This window comes from Passer domesticus, chromosome 1 (genome assembly GCF_036417665.1).
Source record: "Passer domesticus isolate bPasDom1 chromosome 1, bPasDom1.hap1, whole genome shotgun sequence".
Lineage (NCBI taxonomy): Eukaryota > Metazoa > Chordata > Aves > Passeriformes > Passeridae > Passer > Passer domesticus.
In genome coordinates this window covers 38,951,774-38,971,432 of record NC_087474.1, presented here as the reverse complement: position 1 = coordinate 38,971,432, position 19,659 = coordinate 38,951,774, and the positions used below count along the sequence as shown (strand labels likewise).

At 39.5% G+C, this 19,659-nt stretch overlaps 2 long non-coding RNA genes across 2 annotated transcripts; both read right to left on the bottom strand.

The window, feature by feature from the left end:
• Positions 1-860: 860 nt before the first annotated feature.
• On the bottom strand, positions 861-5,780 carry LOC135287772 (uncharacterized). Its single transcript, XR_010351306.1, has 4 exons — positions 5,556-5,780; positions 3,653-3,769; positions 2,308-2,502; positions 861-975 (listed from the first exon to the last, which is right to left on the bottom strand). It is a non-coding gene; the product is annotated as an uncharacterized LOC135287772 (long non-coding RNA).
• A 4,185-nt stretch (positions 5,781-9,965) lies between these two features.
• Positions 9,966-18,204, bottom strand: LOC135287764 (uncharacterized). The gene is made up of 3 exons (XR_010351305.1): positions 17,977-18,204; positions 17,759-17,854; positions 9,966-10,932 (listed from the first exon to the last, which is right to left on the bottom strand). It is a non-coding gene; the product is annotated as an uncharacterized LOC135287764 (long non-coding RNA).
• Between the last annotated feature and the right edge of the window lie 1,455 nt (positions 18,205-19,659).

The following is a 19,659-nucleotide window of genomic DNA, read 5'->3' as shown; positions in this document are numbered from 1 at the left end:
GTTGATGTGCCTGCAAAAAGGCTGCGCAATATGACCTTGATATCCTCCACTTTAAATGCCTGTATTGAATATGTGAAGTGATCTTTGTGTATAATTTTTTCCCTTCTCTCTCTTTTAGAGGCTTTCCTTTTGTTCTTTAGATTACTTTGGATGCTGACTTAGTTCTTGTGGCAGGAAATGTCTGTATATGGGAATCTTGCAGCTAGACTTCAGTAATTCCCACACAGACTGTCAGTCCTATGCAGTGACTATGTATACTCTGTCCTCATGTTGGCAAGAGAATTCAATTGTGTTCCTACAATGGGATAGGATTTAAAGCTTTTAGTTGCTTTTGTTTCTTGTGGAAACGATGGCTTCTGGCCATTGGAATGGAGAGTGACATGGCCTCTTATACAGGACTTTTACCCTTGTTAGGGAGAACTAGTCAGACTTGATTTGAAATAAAAATTTCAACCTGATGCAGAAGAGACTTCAGGGACTGAACTTTTTTTCCTCCCTTCACTCTCAGCAGCTCAAATTTTAATGTACACTTAGAGAAATTAAGGACTTGGTGAACACTGAATAAAATGTCAGCACGGACATCTTTAACTGGTTTCTGACTACCTCCCTGGCAGACAGTGACCAAATATCCATGCAAGCCAACCTCTTGATATCATGATAACACAGTTTCAATAGGGATTATTGCTTCTAGTATTTTTGATAAAATTCCAGGCCAATAACTAGTGAAGGTACTTGGGACAATTGGAGTTTACACCTTTCTAACAGGGTAATAGTCAATAGTGTTGCATATCCCCCAAAGTGGCTGTGAAATGTAAGAGACCCTCTCTGAAATCAGTTCAAAACTTTATTTGTGAAAGTCCAGCCTTATCCCAACTTCATTATAATTCAAGACCCATCTGCTCTTATCCTATTCTTTATCCAGTGCATAAATTTTTCAGGCCTTCTTGCTAACTGCTGCCTTTGGCCATATTATCCCTGTGAAGTCAAAGGAAAGACACTATAACACCAGCGAAACTGGACTAGACCCTTTCTATTTTTCTGATCTAAATATTTTTCCTTATATGCTATATGTCTGTGAGGAACATTGATGGTTCTCATGCCCAAGTGGCACTTCTGTCTTTTTATCTGATTTCACTTGGAAAATTATTTTGGAGTTTTAGGTTGTTTATTCAGAAAAGCTGCCTATAATTATCTCATCAGCTACAGATGTAAGCAGTGCTTCAAGATTCTTTTTTCTGCTTTGATTGTTTTTGATGGCTAGGTGTGTTTATTAGATTCTTGGAACAGTGACAACATCTGTTCTTATGGCCAATGTAAAACTTTTGATAGTCTTTAAATAATGTATCTGAAAAAACAACTCTGAAACCAGCAGAGCAGAGATTTTCTTGGATTACTGCTTGACTCCTAAGATAACAGCACTCAGTATGTAGAAGGACATAATTGTGCTAAATTGTGGAGTTACCTGATTAAAAACAAACCAAAACAATCTACCCTGTACTTTGAGTACTATGGCCATATTTTCACCTTTGATCTTTCTTTGTTAGGGTTACTGCTTGCACAGATCCAGTTCTAGATAGGCTTGTCATATTGGCCTTAACAATGTCGTCTAGATACAGATAAACTGTTCTACATAGTCTTAAAATATTACAAATGCATTGAGGAGATAGTTTTCTCTTTCCCAGAATTGTATTGTTTGGAGTCTTGGCAACTAACAGAGCGTGGGTATGAATTAGCTAGAAAATAACCCCAAGATATAGCATATATTAGCAAACAAAACAAGTATCTCAACCTCAATTCTGAAAGTTTCCAAAATGGCTTGATGCAAAATTATCCTATTTCTTGTGACCATGTGTAAAGCTTATTGCTTGTAGCTGTGGACTGTTTCATTGTCCCCTATTCTGAAATGGTAAAATTGAGAACCAGTGACCTCCCGTCTGCAGGTTTTTAGCAGGGCCAAGAGTAAAATTTGGGTCTGCTTTTCCCACCCCAATGCTACCACCCTTTGAAAGGCATAGAGATATTATTCATAAAAGTTGATGAATATTTATTTTTTCTGTGTAACTTGGGAAGCTGCATTTGAGTTGATAATAGAAAAACTATTTAGCAACTGGGAGTAATTATTTTTTTTTTCATAAGTTGCTATGGCATTGAGGGCACTAATGGCCTTGCCCAGCTTCCCTAGGGGATTTCCCTCACCCTGTCCATGGCTCAAGCTCCCATTTCAGCCCAGCCCTGCCCCAGTGATGCTGCTGCAGAGTTAGTCTCCAGCTCCCTGCAGCCCCTCACTGCCTGGCCATGGACCTGTACCTTGAGACAAGTCACAGGAGTTGATCCATTTCCAGGTCTGCTTCAGCATGGCAGTTCTTTTTCTCCAGCAGTGTTCAGTGTAGGATGCTCCAGGGGAAGGCACAGCATGCTTTTAGCTAGTATGTGTGAGGTTCTGGTCCTCAAAGGGGCCTCTTCCTTGTTGTAATGCAATCTCTAAATACTCAGCCTGGGAGCCTGTAATTGTTGTAATTACTGTAATTAATTAACCTTTGAAAAAATGGTTACCATAACTGTTTATAAATGTGTAAACCCTGGTAGTGTCTTGCTTAACTTGTAGCTTCAGTGACACTGTCTGACTGTAGGGTTTGGCTGAAATTCTTATATTACATATATATATAAAACAACTTTTTTATCAGCTCTGAATTTATCATCTTGCTGTTTGCTTCAGCATTTTCTTGGCTCTTATGCGTTGAGGTAACAGAAATGTCTACCTGTTTATTTATTTTTTTAAATCAGCCAGCATTTTACCTCCTTATATCACCTTGCCCAATTCACCTTTCTTTAAAATCAACTCTAACAAGGGAGCCAAGATCCTGTCTAACTAAAATCTGGGAAGTGAGGCAGATGTGAAAGCCTAGCTCTAGCAAGGCTGGTGCTCAGTTCCTCAGTGGCAGTAGAATTACAGTCTGAGGTATCTATATGAAGCCTGGCGTTGAGCAGACCATTAAAGGTCTTTAGTCCTTACAGTCAGGCACAATACTTAGTTTTCCTGATCTTGTGCCACAGCTGGAAGCCTGTGGGCCCCATCAGTCTGGATTGCTCTGTCATCTGGAATCTCTTGACACAGAGTGGATGCTTTGCTGCAGCTAAAGTAATTGCCAGCTGTTTGTTGAGCTACAATAACTCTGTCATGCATCTGCCCAAATTTCAAAGAAATCATGTTGGCTAAGGCAGTGACTAAATAGATCTTAGCTGTCCAGTTCCCAATCCTTGCTTTTTGTAATAAGCATGTAAATACCCTACGGTTGACTTTTCTGGCATTTGTTTTAGTGCATTTAAAAACAATGAGCTTGACTTTTCTCTCCACACACATTGTGGAGTCATGAATATGCTGTCAAAGGAATGTGAGAGATGCTAAAATGCCAGTTTATGAGTGCTAGCAAAGGGAACTCAAGGATATAGATAAGGACAATTCTTCAGGTGAGAACTGGGCCTAGTACAGTTAAAACTCCTCACTGGTAGTTTCAGATGTGCTGTTATTACACACAAGAAGTAATAATGTCTTCTGTTGAATTGCTCTGGCTCTCCTCTGTTAATGTATACAAAAGTAAACAGTCACACACTACACCTTTCTATTCCTGCACTGGAGCTATTCTTCTGATACCTTTGAAGCTCACTGTTCTGTTCTTTAGATCCTTGTTTTCCAGTTTCCTTTTTCGTCCTCTCCTCTTGTTTGCTTGATTAGCTGCACTTTTTTATTTCTGCTTCTTGGGCCAGTATCCTAAGAGATCAAGATAAACATTTGAGGGGATTTCTATCTGGGCAAGGCAAAACTTTTGTGGCCAGGAAAAACATTTCAGCTGTGTGAAACTATTGTGGCTGAAACCATAGAGCTAGCAGGTGACATGGCAGTGAACAAAACATAGATATTCTACACAAATATTAAATATCAGGAAATGTAAATGACATATCTTTGTTGCAAGGCTAACTCTGATTCTTGCTTATGTGGCAGCTCTGCTCTGCCCTGAGGGTAGAGACTTCTCAACAGCTCCAGAATTTTGGACAGCCTTCAGCAGGCATGCCGAGGTTCCTGTATGTTACCCTGAGCTTTCTTGGCCTTGCTCATTTGTCCTTGGAGTCCTGTTCAGAGTTAGCTCAGGGATGTCTCACACCTGTCAAAACCCTGGAGCTGTATTCCATGACTTCTGTCTGTCCACTTGCTTAAACAGGTCCGTCCGTATCTTTTCTCTGACAAACAAATGCTCTCCCATGAGACGGAAATCCAAACTGCTGAAACACATTCTCTGTTCAAAAGAAGCCTGTTATACAAATGGGCCTGTTGTCATATGACAGTATAATCTTATGAAACAGTGCACTGATAGGGTATCATAAGGATGTGTACATGTCTGTTCACACAAGGACTTTTTTTAATTGTTTTTTTACGAAAGGAGAGTGATCAAATTTAAACCCACTTTTTAGTTCAGAATAATCCTGATGAATGAGTATTTACTGATCATCCCTTCTCAAAAATACATTTTCAGACAACATTGAAATAAAATGCAAACACTGAGGGCTTTCTAATATTTTTGTCTGAGTAAAAAAAAAATTAGATTTGAAGGCACCAGGAGTTATTACTGACAAAATAACTGGTGAGTATAATTTACCATGTCTATGCTGACTAGCACCTCTGATTTTGTTCAAGTGGAGAAAGCAGAAGGAAATGATAACCAGATAGCCTGACAACAACCTCTGCACACAGTTTCTGTCTCTCTGGAGGAGGTTGCCACTAAGTTTACTGTGCCATTAAAGTTCAGAACCGTTCCCTGGTGTGGCCACAGTTAGGACAGCAAAGCTGTGTTTCAGCTTGTACGGCTTATTCTAGCCCACCTCAGCAAAACGAGATGCGGCCCTGAACTTCTGCCCCTGGTGTGAGCATCATCTGTCTGTGCCAGGAGGGACTCACTCTAACTGCCTGCACAGTGTCTCGGTTCCTCCTCTGCTGCACCACTGCCTTGCAGTCGGTTCTGCATCGGTGCCCTGCGCCTTTCAGAGGAGGAGATGGGGCACTGCTGCTGTCATCTGAGCCCTGCTCTTGTGTCCTGCTGCCTTGCAGAGCAGGGGGGCAGTGAAGCTGGATAAAAGCTCTGTGGCTCCTGCTTTGTGCTCTGCTGTGCCTCTGCTTTAGATAGATGAGTTCTGTGAGCGCTTTTTGTACCATACCACTTCCTGTTACACCAGGCAGAAGTGTCAGCCTAAAAGGGGTTGTTGGTATTATTTTCCCATGCTGAAGTCAAGGGTAGTCTGCTGTAAAGCACTTTCCTGGTGGGGTTATTTCAGTTCTAATCCTGCCATAGCTACCACACATTCAGGTTGACCTTACAGGGATTGGTACGTGAACGTGGTTTTTGAAGCAAGCAAACTTGAGAGAGAAGAATGTAAGAAATAACACATTGTGTCCAGAACACTTTCCTGTTCTGATGTTTTCATTAATGAATTAAGCCTTAGGATTTGAAATCCAACCCCAGTTTACAGCTTGAGTGCTCGGATTTCTGAACTAATGTCCCCACCTCACTCTCACTTCCTTTGAAAACATCAGTTATGGGGTCGGCAGCATATGAGGTATTGAAAAGAAAACCTTTTAGATTTCCAGAATGAAGAGTGGAAGGTATCTAAGTATCCAGCCCAGAGATTCTCGTTGTGTATGATGGATCACTGATGGAAACTCATCCAAAGAATTTGTATAATGTGCTTATAGTCACAGAGGATATTTCTAACAGTCAGTGGCAAAGCCCCTGTCTCTTAAGTGTCAATCCTATGCTTTGACTGTGGCATCATCCCTTTTCCATTCCAGTGACTAAATCATAAAGCATTACAGAATAGAGAGTACAGGCCTATTTTAAATGCTTCATAGATAATTTATTTTTGTGTTGTGACTTAAGTACCTTTTAGGATCTAGTGAATTGATTTACTCCCTAAATTTAAAAAACAACAACAAAAAAAGAATTAAAAACTATTAAGCAAACCAAAGTCAGATCTATATGATGACAGAGATAGTAAAGAGGAGATGCACTGCAGTATGGAGACAGACCCTTCAAAGGCTGTGGACATGTGTCTTCATTTGCCCGGGAGTTTGGAAAATAGCAATGTGGTGTAAAAGCCTGCATGGTTTTATTCTTGGCTTGTATTTCACTGTGAATGAACATACAGTATGTGACTCAGTGTCTCTGAACTGAGTGAAAAGCCCACAGGTGCCAAATTTGAGAGTGCCTTTTATTGCCACCTTAGATCCAGGAGCACTATGGGCACTGTGGAGGTGTTTGGGTAGGTACTGCAGTGCCTCTGGTACATGGGAGCTCCACCCCATCTGTTTGCTTGGAATACTCCACAGTAGGTATTTAAAGAAAGTTCCAGCCTTTCTGGACCAGGTCTGAGCAGATCTGCTTGTCTGAAACCTCCCTGTAGCACAGGAGACATCTGGTTTCTTCCTTTTGTTTTTCGGATGGCGCGTGCTAAATCCCAAACCTGTGAGTGTTTATGCATGGACATTACTCCTGTAGGTAATTCCATTCAACTCAGTAGGGTTATTCATAGTCAACCTGAGCATGTGTGTTCAATGTTTGCAAGACCAGACACTGCAGAAGCTGCTGCTGTGCCATTTAGGGCTGGCAGTTCCATCCCTTAGGCTTGTATGGAATTATTTTATTTTATATGGACTTCACTTTGTTTTCCACGTCAGCCCTCAGTTCTACTAGTACATACCAGAGGCAACTACTTCTTCCTTAGATATTGCATGGAAAAAAAGCAAATTAAAAGTGCATGAAAATTCAAATTCAGTTCCTGTCCAGTGTGATGTCCTGTGCAAAACATTCAGAATACTTCAATGCTGAAACAACAGTCAATATTTTGACAAAGAAGAAGAGGTCTGCATGGTTTATGTTGGATTTTTTTTTCTTTTAACTGATTTGTAACATGTAAACTGCTAGAAACCACAGCAAAGTTTTGGGATATGCAAATATGGTGAAAAGCAGCTCTGCTCAACAGGAACTTGCAGTCATGCATTGAGTAGTGACAGTGTGAGAGGAGACACAAAATTGTCTGGATTTGGCCAAAAAGTATTGAATGAAAGCACAAAATGTGTAAGGGGAAGCCTTAGGACATGTCAAATTAGGGGATTAAAGGTTGGTTTTTTGCATACTATTGGATATGGAGGAAAATATAATCTAAAAAACAGGGCCAGAGATCCATTGCTGTCCCAATTACTTTCAGTTATCATCTTCCAGAATGCTCACATCTCCCTCCAGTTTGACATTGTTTGCAGATGTAGTAAGTCTGTACTTCTTTTCAGATCCCAGATACATATATTGACTAGCTGAGGCTCTAGAGCAGTGTTCTGCATAACACAGGTTGATACACTTTCCATTTGGACAATTTCTTGTTGATAACTCATAATTCCAAATATTTTTTCCATATTTTGTACCTGTCTTAAGCTGTTGACGTAGCTTGCCTGCGAGACTGTTATGTGATAGAGCATGAAAGCCTTAACAAGGCAACAGTCCAGCTCATATCTCCATTGGATTTTGGGCTTGCTGTTTGCCTTAAAGAAAATTAACTTGGACTGAAGTGATTTGCTACTGACAAATCCCTGCTGATGTGTCTTTATCTATGAGGTGCTTACATAGGAGCTGAATGGTTTGTTCTGATGTCTTTCCAAGAACTCTGTCATTTCTAGGGTCCTTCTATCTCTCTATTTTTACAGATAAGTATTGCATTCACCCTTTATCAGAAGCCTCATCCTTCCTCCACAAGTTCTGAGTGATAATTGCTAATGGTTCTGAAATAGCTTCAGGCAGTTCCTAAAAATATTTTGGGTCAGACTTCACTAGGCTCAAGTCAAACCCCGAGTCTGTTCTCTTTCCTTCCTTGCTTGAATAATGCCTGCTTTGTTAGTTATATTCTGTCTAATCCCAAATGATTAAAAGTGTCTGCTAAACAGATTAGTGGCCCATAGTGTCACTGTAAAGGGTTTATGTTGTTGCTGAATGTAGGTAGTAAGTCAACTTAGTGAACTAACAGAGAAGCCAAGAAATTTTGGAGATCTTAGAAGCCAGAGCAGAGTTTTGGGTAGAAAAGTGACACTGGAAGAATTCAGAGGTTGGGGATGTTGTGAAGGAAGGGTTTTGCCAAGGTTATTCTGACAGTGGAACTTATCTACAGCCCTGAAGACCAGAGAATGGAAGATTACAGAGTCTGTAGTAGTACGTGGTTAAGCATCAACGTTTTTGAATGCAGTGGTGTCTTAGAGAGTTATTTTTTGTTTTCTTGGAAAACAGCTGAAGAGTTCAGTGTAGCTTAGATCGAGCCCTCCATAGAGAAAGCTGGGTCACTTATGCCTGTAGTGGGTTTGAGATGCTGTTCACAAGCGACAGAGCAGCTACATCTGTGCTTCATATGATATAAAAGTTAGCTCTGACCAGCTCAGGTATTTTGAAAGCAGTTAAACTCCGGCTGTGCTGAAATTTTATTATATTTTTGTTGAAATGTCACTCAGAGTGGAAATAGAAAGATACAAACATAAAAGGGAATGCTACATGACAGTGTATAAAATTATGTTTGGAACTGTTTCATCCTCTGTCCTCTACTTTCTGTGGAGAGAAGCATACAGATCAGTGCTGTAGCTCTTATGAATGTCCTTACCTGAGTGGGAATCGTTTAGAGACAGAGTTTTGACAGATCAGGTCTCCAACTCGAGACCACTTGCTCTTGAACACTTTAATTAGTTACAGAAACTGCTTAGTTATATGAAGCCTCATTCTTTTTTTTTTTTTACCTTGTTAATATAGTACTTGAACGTGGTGTTTTTCTCTTCCTTTTGCTCTTTGTTTCTAAAGAGTTTTAGTTACAGCGTGATTAAAAAGTATCTAACTCACTAAAAAGAATATTTATCATGTTTTCTGTTCTTGTGAAGAGGGCTTGGAAAGCTAATAGCCTTCCACAAAAACATATTCAGACATCACACCCTGGTTTCAGTTAACTTGGATGAATTACACTACTAGCTTTCTAACAGTTAATTACAGTGCTTGATCTTGTTACCAAGGATGATGAAACTGATTCATCTGCTAAACAAAGAGCTTTGTGGGGTTTTTTTTTTCCACTTGCTTTGTTCCAGCATTGCTTTATACTGTCAGTGTGTAATTTGTTCTGATTTATTTAGTTGTTAATTGTCCATGCAGGCGACATTGTAGTGGTGATTTTTAACTATGGACACCTGAAGTATTCCACACTTAACTTTTTACAAAAGGGTACCAAAGTCAAAACATTACAGGTAGTAAGTACTTTGCAAAACAGATACACCTTCATTTTTCCTATTGAAAAGCCAGAAATTACTTTCTGGCTTGTGGAGACACAGAGATAATGATTGAAGTAATTTTCTTGTCTGTGCACACTTCCTGAACAGATGTGGTTTTCCATTTTGACTATGGTCATTTATCAGCTGTTGGTATGGAGAAAACATATAGGTGAACTATCTAATAAAAAAACTGATAAGCACCAGATACTGGAAAAATTGAATAATGTGTTTGTGAAAAGGGAGGGGAAATAATCTTCTATTTCTTAATTTCGCTGCTAGTCAAATTATCTTGACTATGGCTGTTGTCAGCAGGTGAAAGGGTAGCTGACTAGAGGAGTAGCATATTCTTCTCATGTATTATAGAAAAAACTTACGGTACCCAGTGGTTTGCTGTAGCCAGATGAGCTGCAGAATTAAATAAAAGTTCTGTGCACTTACAAATCATTTATTTTCATGGCAGAGCAAAATAATACAATTCAGTGGTAAATGAAATTATTGCATTTACCAGTGAAGAGACAAAATGTCTATTGGTATATGTCATAATGAGTTTTGAAATCCTAGATTTTTAAAAGATAAAGATCTTCAGGCATACAAATAAGTTGTCACCATGGCAATCAATGAAATGCTGTGCTGTCCTCCTGCTAACAGTTAAGATCTACAAGACAAGACAGAAAAAATGTCAGTCCCTAGTCTAGGAAAGAGCAGTCAGATGAAAGATAAAAAAGACATCAAATACAGACAAGATAACCGCAAAATAGAAAGGAATGAATGATGCTCTGTGTTTTCTGTGCATGGTACTTGAGTTGCAGAAAGTGATGTTTGGGCTGGATGTAGTTATCCTAGCTATCCTTTCTGTAGCCTTTAGGGGGAAAAACTGCACCATCACTGTATTGAGAATCATAGAGGTGCTGCTGATTCAGTCTCAGGGCTGGGAGAGAGACTTCTATATGAGGTTTCTTCTGGTCCTGTGTTCTGTGTTTCCCTTAAGTAGGGCCCGAAGCAGAGCCCCTTCAGGCACTGAAAACAACAAGGGCTTGCTGAAAGGCAGCAGCCTGCTGTGTCTCTGAGCAAAGCTTACATGTCTAGGGAATCTTGTAGTTAGGTGGTTAAGACTTGTCTGGTCCTCTTGAATCTCAGTAATACACATAATGAGGCTGGATCATGTATTTGTACGTGAGGAAATAGACATCTTACAAGAATCTCTTTGAAACCTGGGGGGAGAACGCCCAAACAGCGACCAACCAGCAAAACATCTGAGTTGCTATTTGTCAGATCAGTATATTTTTAGGACTCCTGCTGAAATGTGTTGGGGTACTTTGATCCGACTTCAAGGAAGGAGTGAGAGGATGGGCTGGAGTCAGCTAATCTTATGCATGTGAGTGTTGTGAAAGGTGATGCCCACATTCTTCGTCACTAACTGGTTTGAGTCTCCACTAACAAGTCTCTCTCAGGCAAGAAAATTGCCAGTTGAACTTCATGGTGTCTGAACTTGTTTCCTGAGGCCTGAGCTCACAACTTGAGTGCTTTTGTTTGTGAAATCCGTAAGATGACATATCTCGTCTCCTTTTGTTTGGCTCCAGCAGACAAAGGTGTGGAACCTGAAAACAATCACAGAAAAAGAAATGTACATGCTAGATAATGGACTGATGCAAAATATGTAACCTATGTATGATAGATTTCTTACCTTTCAAAATTTTAGATCCAAATGTATCAAAGAACAGTGACATTTACACCATAAAACTGCTAAAGACATTTTCTGGTGACCAGTGATGTCTGCCTTATTTAGAGTATTCTCTGAAATCAGCATTTGTGACTTTGTAGAGAAATACTCTCTGTCTTCTCCCTGTGGTAGATCTTAAATATACTAATTATACTTAAATATACTAATTAGTATCTTAGACTAATCCATGAAGCTTTCAAAGTAATTTTATTTAACCTAGAAGGAATAAAATATTTAAATTCTATCTATAGCAGCTGATACACAGTGCTCAATGTGCAAGATGCTGCCTTGATAAGCTATAGTAAGTCTAATAATTCTTCTCATCTCTCCTACATTAAAAGTTCTTTAGGTGCTACCATGCATCTCAGAATCAATCTAAGAGTCTATGAAACAATTTAAGAATAATTTAGTTTGGAAAAGCACTTATGATCACCGAGTCCAACCATAAACCTAACAGCTAAGTCCACTGTGTCCCTTAGCACCAAATCTACTCATCTTCTAAGTTCCCGCAGGGATGGTGACTCAACCACCACCCTGGGCAGCCTGTTCCAGTGCTTGGTAACACTTGAGAGGGTGAAAGATTGTAATGGGCAAAACATTTCCTCCTCAGAGGAAAGACTTCGCACTTGGTGAAGTCACAGACATTTTTCACCAGTTTACCTGCTGTCCAGTAAGGAGCCACTTCAGGTATGAATTACCATGGGCAGTCAGAAGTGCCAGCTTTTTGGAAGTGTAAGCATTTTAGTTATTTTCTGTGGGGAATTGTGGGATGTGGATCACAGAGAGCAAAGCGAATAATCCAAATATGGTGTAGGGATTTGGTAAGGATGGGTTCCCATCAGGGTGGGTTTTTTCAAATACGTGTTTAATGGTTCAGGTTGAATTACTTGAAGCTTAGATTTGGATTCTCAAGGATACACAACTGTCCAATTTCCTCACATTAGGAATTATGCACCTGAAAATAGAGAGGGGTAAAATTCCACTGACAGGTACTGTTAAGTGATTTTCTGGTGATTTTCTGGGCTGCTCTGGTGGCTGATAGGCACTCTGGTGAAAGTTCACTGGGAGGCTGGAATAGGAGTGAATGTGTTTTTTTGCTTGTATTTGAATGAGCTGTTCTTGGCGCAGCTCTAAGCAGAGCATGTTTGTACCTGCTCTCATTTTAAAGGTGTAACTGGACTCAGCACTTTTTTTTTCTTTTTCTTTAATTTTATTTTCCAGTGGGATCATAAATACATGACACGGCAAAAGTATGATAAATCTGCCATGTCTGCTGTGACTGCAGCTGTCTGCAGAGAGATACAGTTTATGTTAAGCCCATCTGAGGTAGTTCTGTTGATGCCAAAAATTACATTCTGTGCTACAGTTTTAATACGGAATTGCATCTTTTTTTCCTCCTTAAAGAAGACACTTTAAGTTGGATGTAACATTGTGACAGTACCTGTGTGTGTGTTGTAGGAAAGAAGTGTTTTTTTTTAAGGCTTATCAAATATGTTTAAAAGGAAACACCAAATAATTCTTTCTGCAAGTAGGACTGACTGTGAGAAAACTTTGCTTAGTGTGGTTCCAAGTTCTAATTTTGCTTATTTGTGCTTATTTAAATCTAACATATTTGCACTGAAGTCATTGGAGCTGCACGGAATTAAGTGTTTGCAGAATTTACATCAAATGGTCCCCAGAGCTGTTTGTGCTGCAGTAAGCAGTTGCCATTCATAACAGTAAATGAGCTAATATGTGTATGGGAGATTCTTTTTGGATAGTGTGAGATACAGAGACTGTCAATCCAATTCTCATGAATGGAATTTTCTACAGCAACACTGAAAAGAAATCACATTTTCTCTTAGTGAAACTCAGAAAACTTATAGACATAGAAAATTCACTTGTATATTAAAAAAATAATTTATTTCATTGGTATCTGGGTGATATTCTGTGATCTTTTTACAGTCCTCAGTAGAGGCATAAAGCTCATAATCTTTCAAGTCATTTCTGTCAGACAAAATAGGCCTAATGTTAGGAGTGCCTGTTACTGCAAAACTAGCCTTTTCTGTTTCTGGTCCAAGGAGCAGAAACAATGTTTTATTTGGACTGTCCTATCTCTAGGGAAATAATAACTTGCACATACAGCCTTTGAACTAGTTAGGGATTTGATGCATCGTTCTGGTAAACTAACAGTATTCCAAAGAATAGAATTAGATTAACTCTGTCTGACATTAGATGTGATCTGTTCGATCAGAGAGCTTTCCTTAGGCAACAGCAAAACACAAAGCTAAAGGAAATCAAAGCAAGAATCGAAACATTTTATGGAAAGCCATCAGTCTCTTTTCTGCCTTGCAGCCCCTCCCCCTTTCTCTGTTTAATAGATTTAATTATTTTTTTGTTGTGAATCTTTAGTCACCTTCACATGAAAAGAGCATCCACCACATTTCCATTTCTAGGAAAAAAAATTATTTTTTGAAGTCCAAGTCTGCTCTCTTTTTCCTTCATTACAGTAATGTGTATCCAATACTGGTTCTTCAAGAGTATTGAGCTTATAAACACTGTTGCAGTCACTTGCACTTATGAGATCCAAAATATATACCTAGCATATCCAACATGTATAGCACTGAGTGTGTGAAGATGCCACATAAATAATATGCTGCATTAAAAACAATGAAACTGATATCTAACCATGAGATAGGATGCATGTCCATGTACAGACATATTTACTGGCCAAGTTAGAAAATAGTTAAACCTGTCTGACTACATGCAGGAAAAGAAATTAAGTATAAGTGCTTTCATGGGCATAGAAACAAACAGGAGTCCACGGTCAGTCAGATTATTTTTCCCAAACAATATCCTTTGCAAGAAGAGTGGAAAGATAAAACCCAGCTTGAAGCTTGGATAAGGAGTTATTAAATGACTTCTGTTTCTGCGAAGCTGTTCCAATAAGATAACATAAGAAGCAAACATTATTGGTGCAGTAGTCAATATACAGAAGGTTGGTTTCAACCTAGAAGCAGTGGTTTGTGTGACACAGGCTCAGGCTGCTGGCATGAAGCCATGTCCTTTGGGACAATATAGAACACTGCATGCAGATCAATCTCTGCTAGCAGAAGTAAAGAGAGAGGCTGTAGTGCTTGGGCTAATTCCATACAGATCAACTCAGGCCAACTGTTCAATTTCTTTATGCCTGTCACTAGTCTTGGCCAATGTGACTGAAGCCAGGTCTGACACTAAAAGCTGGAGTGGATAATGGCCTTTGGTTGCTTGGCTGTTATGTCTGTGCTCAGAATCTTTGTGATACGCCATCATTATGAGTGGCTACAGACAATAAATGCACAGACACTGTGAACAGCATCCTACCATCATCCATAGTCCTGTTCTGTAGGACCTCTGCTGTGCTCTTTGTCCATGGAAATTCTAATATTTTAGTTTGCAAGGTGTGTGAATGCCATCCTGTGAGTATTTGTCAAAATTCCTTGACTGACAAACATATTTGGGTGTGGGCACTTGCAGAGCTGTGTTAGTATGTGCCTGTCAGCTGCACTGTGGGACCTGACCACACACATGGCCTCTGCTTGCCACAGCCACGAGGCAGAGTGTCAGTTTAACCTGCTCACTCTAGTGCAGTGGGGATGCACACAGCTGCATTACACAGAGGGCCAGTGGGCTGTCACATGCTGCTTTCCAGAGTCAGGACCATCAGGACCACTTTCAGTGCTCTCCTGGTGTGCTTCTCAGTGGAAATTCCCAGTCCTTTCCTTCAGTCTGCTTCCTTAGGACACACCCCTGGAATAAGTTGGTCTTAAAAAGTCAAATTTTTTGTTCTCTAACTACCTGCATACATCTCACACATTGCAAAGGAGAGATTATAGATTTCCTGAGTAGGAAATAGACTATAGACTTCCTGAGTGAGAAAAATGTGTGCCAGAGTAATTTGAACTGCCTTCCCTTGCTCTTACTGTGTCTGTTTGAAAGTGTAGGTTTAATCTGACTTAGGACAGAGCTATTCCTGCTGTAAATGAAGTCTGTATCCCCTTCTCAGTGTATATCTGCCATCAGGGATAATACCTGAAATCCATTCTCACTGGGCACTGCAAACTGTTCTCTTTCTGGGTTGAAAATGTGCTCAGGGTTCACACAGGTCTGAGGACAGAGTGGAAGGGCTGCTGTCTGTGGGGTTTAGTCAGTATGATGGGTTAAGCACAATCCTTCCTCTCTTTTATGGTAAGTCCTGCTGGCTTAGGGCACTCTGCTGCTCCCAAAGGCAGCTGCAACTGGGGGGGGCTTTCATAGAGCCCTGTTCTCTCTGCTGAGCCTCACAGGTGCAGGCACAGTGAGCATGTATAGTGGGCAGCTTATTTAGTAATGTGCAGCCCAAGTGACACAAGTGCTCCTTACCTCACAACTCTTTAAAAAAAATCTAATTTAATTTAATTTTTTTCTATGTATGGGTAAAAGTAATGGCAATAGCAACAGGTACCAGCACTGGAATTACTGATGCACACATCACATGTTCCTTGAGCAGCTGCTCTATTGGATGTAGGACATGGAACTTTTAGTGCCTTGTGTCTCCAGCTGAAATTTTTGTTCTGTATTTGAGAGCATATAGCACAGACATAGCCACTACTTCAAAGACTGTCACATAAACAAGTCTTGCAAGTAGGCAGGGTAAGTAAACAAGGGGGATATTTTTGATCTCTGTTTATAACAAGTTGTCACTGCATGGCAGCATTTTCACTGATGTTCAGTGCAGGGGATTGGAAGTGGAAGAATAAGACAGCTCAGGGGATGCTTACGAAGAGCTTCAGCTAACTGAGAATCTGCAAGAGGAAAGCACAGGGCTCCAGTTAGAAAATCTAGTGGAGGAGATGGAAGAGTCTGATCTGATAGGCAAGCTGGAGATGTGAATAAAGGTGCAGTGCTGCAGCAATTGTAGCTGAACTACTGGGGGCTGCTATGGTGCTCTCTCCTTTGAGGGCTGAGCCAGACAAAAATTCATCCTTTTTTTTAGGATTGGTTTTCAGCTGGCTCACCTCGCCAAACAATTGTAGAAGCAGCAGTGCTAGCACAGGAGAGATAAATGGTAGCATGCAGAGGAGAGCAAGAGTGCAGCAGCCCAGGTGCATCAAACCACATAGCTATGGGATCACACGCCAGCCTTCTGACTCTGAGTCAGAAATAATAGGTGCAAGGGAAGCAGTCTCACAAGTTAGGAGTTGATTTTTGTTCACTGCCATGAGCGCTGCAAAGAGCTAATATATTCTTGTTCTCAGTGATTAGATTTGAACAGAGCATTTCAGTGGTAGAAATAGATGGTGGTATATACTCCCTTGCATGGAACAATGTGCAAAACTCAAAACTTGGTAGTAGCAATAAGCTCTAGAATTGTAACTTGTCTCTGGCCTAGACATCTTGAGAGAACAGTGATATACTTGAGTTATTTGGGGTGTAGCCACTCACAGGGGAAAATCCTTTCCTCTGTAGCCAGAGAGAAAATAAAGTAGCCAAAAATATCTGATTACTGTTGCTTCTGCTCTGAGACATAATGGAATTTATCATCTCTGTTGCAAAGCTGTCTTATTTTAATGGAACCATTTTTCCCCACTCTGCATCTTCTCCAAAAAGACTCGTGTCAAAAGGATTTTATATTAACTAAAAACTAAGAAGAAGGAAAGCCAGATGTGCTTTTGAAAGCTAATCATTCTGACTATAGAAGAAACTGTTTTCTAAATAACATAAGTCCTTGCAGTCTCCTAGTGCCAGAGTTCTTTGGGGAATTATTCTAAACTCTAGTCCTCAGCAAAGTAAGCTTTCCTGCAGCCAAGTATTAGAGTTAAACTCCAAGCTTTATTTTTATCTACAGTATTCTTGGCAAATCGTGAAGCTTATGTTTGGCATTTTATTTCCCTTTACAATCTTCTATCTTTGGCTTGTATTACACTTTGCAGAGCTTAGGGTTTATACAGGGTTCTGGGTGGGCGATATAAATTCTAATAGTCTTTTATATAAGGTAATTTAGAAGCTTAAACAAAGAAAGCCATATTCTGTACTGGAAGATTTGTGCAGAGCTTTGCTGAACTTATGTTAATGTTGAATTAACAACTATTTTCAGTAGTGTTTTGTTTTTCTTTCAAATGGAACTGTAACGGAGAAGAAGGTGGAGAGCAAATTTCTTACTGAAATACAATACAACAGTAACACTTAAATATCTTGGGTGATCTGAGAATAGAGACCAAATTTGTGGCCCTAACATTGTCGTTATAATGTGCATTTTCTTTGAGAAACCATATGCTAGAAAATTTTTTTAATAGACAATTTTTGTGTGCTAAATTTCTGGGATATATTTCTCTGTAGCTGTCATAGTAATTTTTTTATTAAATAGAAAAAAAAAGTGTGTGTAGTGATTGCAAGACTGTGTGTTCTTATTGTACCTTGCAATTAGGAATCAAAAAGCATGTTACAATTGTTGGTTGTACTAAGTCAGAACTGAATGTGTAAACATGATTTCTGTATCTGCTGGTGTAAATGAATGTTTTACTCACAGCTTAAGCAGGTCTGATTATAAACGACACTGCCAAAATCACTGCAAACCACACCACAGAGGTGAAGATAAAAGAGTTGTCTCTGTATGTTTTTACTTGTGACAGAACAATATAAATAAAAGCTTAAGACAAATGCTGATAGGAAGATAAGGTGGAAAGCCAAACCACAGTGCATGTTACCTTCAAACTTCAGGAGGCTGGTGGTGGCAGCTTTAAACTGGGAAGTCTCACGTGGGTTTGTTGAACAGATTTCTAGTACTGGTTTAGATCCAGAAACTGGGAAGAAATAAAACAAGAACCATCTCTTAGCTATAAATGGCAGCTCCCATAAAAGGCAAAGGAGAGACATAAAATGTCAGCAACTATCTGGGGGTACATCTCTATGGACACTTTCTCACCAGAGGGATCAGCCCCAGCAGAGTTCCATGCTAATGTGCCAGCTTGGTTCTCAGTTTAGAATAGTCTCACGCCTGGTCAGCTTGTTTCCTTCCATCTCTCCCTGTACTCTTCTGAGATGATGTACTGCTATTGCTTAGGCTGTGCATGGACTGCTTGACACGATGCAGTTGAGCTGAGGTAGCCAAGATGATTTACACAAGCTGCAAATCTTCAGTAGGGAAGAGTCTTGCTCAGAGTATGTCTTGTTCAGGAAAGAATGAAACAACAGAGACTGTATTTAGCTTTTTCTACCCCTTCTTCATCCAGGCCAAGATGATTTTCTGATAGATACAGTTACTATAAGTTTTTATAATCAAATATTTTTGGAGCACTAGAACTACCAATATTGAAGAAAAAAATTTTATAAGCTGAAATAAAACATATAGGCTTCAGGAGAGTTATGTGCAGTAAATGGGATCTTGAAAGTGGGTATATATTAATTTTAAGTGTAAACATGCGTTTAGATCACTCACAGGAGTCATCAAAGTTGGCATCTTAAAAATCAGCTTAGCCTAGGTAGTTTTATGTAATACTGCTGTTGTCCTATGATATTTTGTACTTCTGGCAGCATTCTTCCTTTGGTGCCATAGGAACTTCCATTGTCCTGGAGATGGTGATAATACTTGTTTCCAAAAATCCTCTTATAAACATTGATAAAACCCTTAAATCATGATAGAGAATGTTATGTTTTTTCTTTTTTGTTTTTTAAGAAGAGAGAATCTGAAAATCTGTGTTAAAATTAGAGATGAATAGAAATTCTGTGCATCTCTCTGCAAAGCACTAGTGAATCTGCTGATGTGACTCAGAGCCACTGCTTTCAGTAGATATTCCTACCATGGAATTAATACTCATGTCACTTTCAAGAATCACAGAGTCATAGAATTGGGCAGGACTCTGAGCTGCCCCATGGGCTGATGTTGCTGCCCATTGCAGGGGCATGGAGGAGATGAACTTTAAAGGTTCCCTCCAACCCCAGCTGTTCTATGATTCTGTGATACCACACCTGAAGAAGTAACACAGGGATAATTGTTTTATTTTTACTTTAGACTGATAACACTATAGCAAGTCAACAAAGTAAGCAAGAGTTTTGTAACTGAGAGATGCCTTGAAATATGAGTTATGAATTAGGTTCAAGATTTATGCCTGTTTTCTTGGGGTTTTGTTCCAGGTTTGACCGTTTGAAATTTAAATTGATACAAACACACTAAGTAAAGTACCTAGATTTTCTCAAATTTTGGAGTGTCTGCTGTAACCCATTTGGCACATGGTGGCAACCTAGTCAGTAATAAAGACATCTGATTACAGATATAAAGCATCTCATATTAAGTAGCCCAGTTTAAAAGATGCAAATAATCCCCAAAATTGACTTCTATATTCTGTTTCCACAGGTTTTCTCTTTCCTTGTCATTTATTTAAAATTAATTTATTTAGATATTGCTTCCTAATATATTTCATATATGATCTAATACCTGATTTTTCTGAAGTCCTTTGTACGAATTTTGGAGCAAATATTGTGTATGAATATTTCTTCTATGCTAGGTGACCTTCGTGATCACAAAAAGGAAAGTTTTTCCTATCAAGAAATTTGACTTGCAACTATGTTGCACCTTTAAAATAGATCATACTAAAGAACTGGCACTGTG